This window comes from Suricata suricatta, chromosome 1 (assembly GCF_006229205.1).
Source record: "Suricata suricatta isolate VVHF042 chromosome 1, meerkat_22Aug2017_6uvM2_HiC, whole genome shotgun sequence".
In the NCBI taxonomy this organism is placed as follows: Eukaryota; Metazoa; Chordata; class Mammalia; order Carnivora; family Herpestidae; genus Suricata; species Suricata suricatta.
This window is the reverse complement of record NC_043700.1, coordinates 164,883,728-164,888,132: the sequence shown is the minus strand read 5'-3', so window position 1 is coordinate 164,888,132 and position 4,405 is coordinate 164,883,728.

Sequence of the window (4,405 nt, the reverse complement as noted above, 5' to 3'; positions counted from 1 at the left end):
GATTTACCCAAGGGGTACAGAAGTGCTGATGCATAGGAGCACATGTACCCCAATGTTCATAGCAGCAATGTCAACAATAGCCAAAACATGGAAAGTGCCTAAATGTCCATCACCTGATGAGTGGATCAAGAAGATGTGGTGTATATATATACAATGGAGTATTACACGGCAACGAGAAAGAATGAAATATGGCCATTTGTAGGAAAGTAGATGGACCTTGAGGGTGTCATGCTAAGCGAAATAAGTCAGGCAGAGAAGGACAGATACCATATGTTTGCCCTCATAGGTCTAACAGGAATACAGGAGAAACCTAATGGAGGACCGGGGGAGGGGAAGAGGGAAAGAGAGTTGGAGAGAGAAGGATGCAAAACTTGAGAGACTATTGAATACTGAAAACGAACTGAGGGTTGAAGAGGAAGGGGGAGAGGGGAAAAGAGGTGGTGGTGATGGAGGAGGGCACTTGTGGGGAAGAGCACAGGGTGTTGTATGGAAACTAATTTGACAATAAACTACTTAAAAAATAAAAAAATAAACAAATGAAGACAACTGTGCATAAAAAAACAAATATATACTGATACAGATATATAGAGGTAGAGAGAGAGATAGAGATTGGCATGAAGACCAATTAAAAAACATAAGCAATTTATGTACCACATTTTTTTACCTGTAATTATTTGCTTTCTATGAAATACTATGGCCCTAAAGTAAGTCAGTAATATATCATGCATTTTTTGCTAGTTATGTGAGTATATCATACATTTTTCCCAGTAACCTGAATACTGTGATGGTTCAAATATTGATTATGGAATATTTATTAAATAATAAAAATTAAGAATACATAAAACTAAAAGTAATAAATATTATTTATTAATTAAATATTAAAAATAAATGGAATATTTATTAAACCATGATAGTTTTTCTTCTTTTGCAGGATGATTGATTATTCACAAATGGCTTTAAACCATCTGTCAATAAAAATAGCTGTCATTACAAATTAGCCAAAATTACAGAAACCCATTATGCTAAAAACAATAATTAACATGTGCAACAGCAAACCATCTTCGAATAACCTTTTGACCTACTTTCTAACTTTTATCAGGGTGTGGCACTGAACTCTCATAAGGTAAGACATTCCATTTTCTATCTATTTTAGACAAAAAGTAAGAGTGAGTAACATGAATTCCTAAATATGTTTATTAAGATAAAGGTGAGTGGCAAATTTTGCAATTATATTTTTAAAGGTGAGTCAACTACATTTTGCTTCTTGGAAAGTTATCCATTCTTGTATATATGTTGTGAACCACATATTAAGTGATTTTATAAGGGAGAAGTTTCAAGGTCAATTACATATTAAAACAAAAGGGATATGGATTAGGCATTATACTTAAACTCTGGAAAATGATGTAATAGCTGGAACCATCTTTGAAACCCTCTCATGGTCCATCTCCAGCTACTGGAACCTCCTCCTCCCCACTCTGTGATTGTCCATGGTGCTCCCCAGCTCCCTAGTTCAATCCCAGTGACCCCATTTGCCTAGCCCACTCTGAATTTCATTTCAGATTATACAATAAGATCACTCCTCAAGGTTACAACTTCTCAAATGTGCCCAAGGATGCTAACATATTGATAGCTAGAAAACAATATCAAGTTTCCCATTGGAATTATTCCAGTCAATAAGATAAACCATTATATTCTACAAAATGATGTCTAATTTGTAAAATATCAATTTTTCCCTGTAGAACTCAGTGTAGGTATTTTTATCTCAAATGGGAAAAAATGTGGCCCATAAAAATGTTAACATTAAAATAATATTTTTGAACTCTATTCATTTTTGAGAGACATAGATAGAGTGTGAGCAGAGGAGAGAAGAGAGAGAGGGAGACACAGAATCTGAAGCAGGCTCCAGGGTCTGAGCTCTCAGCACCAGAGGCTCAAATGCACAAACTGTGAGATCATGACCTGAGCCAGAATCAGACAGCTCAACAGACTGAGCCACCCAGCCACCCCAAGATGTTCACATTTTTTAGTTGGCTTTCATTCAGATATAGATACAGGTGAAGATACAGAAGCAGACAGGTACAGGAATAGGTATACAGGCAAAGGCCTGAGTATAGGTATGGCATGGTCATAAGTTCAGGTATAGAGATAGCCATGGCTATAGGCATGGGCATTGGTATGGGCCAAGCATGCATATAAGTCTAGGCATGGGTATGGGCAGAATATGGGAGTGGGAATAGGCACAGGCATGGGCATAGGGATAGGCATGAGTATAGGCAAAAGGCAAAGTCACAGGCATGGATATAGGCATAGACATGGGCACACAAACATGTATAGGCACAGACATAGGCAGTGGTATAGGCATAAGCATAGGCATAGGCATGGACACAGACATATGCACAGACATGGGCATAAGCATACGCATGAGCACAGTCATAGACATAGGTATAGGCAGAACTATAGTCTTGGGAATGGGTATAGGCATAGGCATAGGCATGAGGATAGGTGTGGGCATAGTCATGGGCATATATGTAGGTCACTAGTACCCTACACCATTTTATATAAAAACCTCTCTTCTCCTCTCTAGTCTCTTCTCAATTAACACTCTCCTTTTCCTAGGTATCTGCTATCAGCTAGTGGTATCAGAAAATGCTGTTAAGAGATATTCATTCTAAAAGCAACTTTATGGGGGGCCTGGGTGGCTCAGCTGGTTGCATGTCAGACTTCAGCTCTGGCCATGATCTCATAGTTTGAGTTCGAGACCCACACTGGGGTCTGTGCTGACAGCTCAGAACCTGAATCCTACTTCAGGTTCTGTGTCTCCCTGTCTCACTCATGCTCGCTCTCTCTCTCTCTCTCTCTCTCTCTCTCTCTCTCTCAAAAATAAACATTAAAAAAATAAAAAATAAAAGCAACTTTAGGAAGAAATGGATATTTGATTTTGAAACATCATGACAAAATAAAGGCAGTCCCTTACATTGATAGGAAGTGGTGAGCAGGTATAGTAATGGGGCAGGTATCTGGTTTAAATCAAACCTCCTACAAGTGTGAGCACTGAGGTTTTACGTCAATCCTCAATGAAGGGCCAGAATTACATCATTCTTAGCTTTCTGCTAATTAAGAGTAAGGCCAGCTCCCTAGATTTTAAGAGATTGAAAAGGATAGGACATTAATATCCACATCTTAGGGAGAAAACATTATTCTTGCATATCAAATACATCAGGTAACCCACTAGCTTAGACAGGAGATTGCATTTGCGAAAAGAAATGTAGTTGGAATTGAAATTTTCATTTTGTACCTCTTTGTGAAAATGCAGATGGATTAACATTCATGGTCACTGCGTTCCGTTTCCATAGATATAGTTTGAGTTGTACCAACCAGAAACAGATTGTGTATTTTATTACTTTGTTTAAAATATAACTCAAACATTTTAAAAATATCCCAGCACTACAGAACATCACATAAGAACATAATGACAATATTTCATCTACTTTAAACCATTTTAAGGTCCCTGTGGCATTAAAAAAAACACATACCTAGATTGTGATGCTGAAAGTCTATTAGTTGAGCTCGGCATGCCTGCTTAGCCTCCAGGGAACTCCTTAAAAAGCCAAATTTAAATGAATTTGTAATCCCATTAGCATCTAGGGAAGAGTTAACCAGGTAACCAGACGTTTCATTTCCTACAATTCTAAGGAGTCTTAGAAAAGATAGGGAGAATAAATGTTTTTTCCAGAGATCCTGAAAAACAGATACCGTTTTATTTGGTTTCACAATGGGGATTACAGCTGGGAAGAAATTCAGTGGTCAGATAAATATGAAATATTTTATGTTATTCTTCCCTCCTGGCTAGTAAATTTCTAGAGATGATGTTTTTATGTTATTGTACTTCTCACAACACAGCGTTTTGAATACTAAATATTTAATATATTATCACAAATGTAATGGCATATATAAGTTGTTGATCTCTTATTTGGAATCTAGCACTGAGTGAATTTAAATAATGACAGTGATGAGCCTTTAACCCATACTGAATATGCACGTTATTTGGAGGATGTTTGGAGGCATTCCCAATGGTATTAAAAAATATATGTACATAGATTATAACCCTGAAAGTTCATTGTATGAAGATAAGTTCATTTGATTCTGCTAGTAATTCAATCCAGTGTGCTTTGGGTGTGTTAGGGAACAATACAGTCAAACCCCTCTACTCTTGCTCTTCATGGTGATGGAGTCTGAGAAGATGCACAGAAATAGCACCTTGCAAGAGAAAGGGAGGAAGAAACAACAGCCTCAGACCTCAGGTGGCCGAAGGAGAAAAAGTACTTAGTGTCTGACACACCTTTGTATCTCTCAACAACACTTTCGTTTATGGCACCACCCACCTTTCTGGCAAAGAAGCCATCAC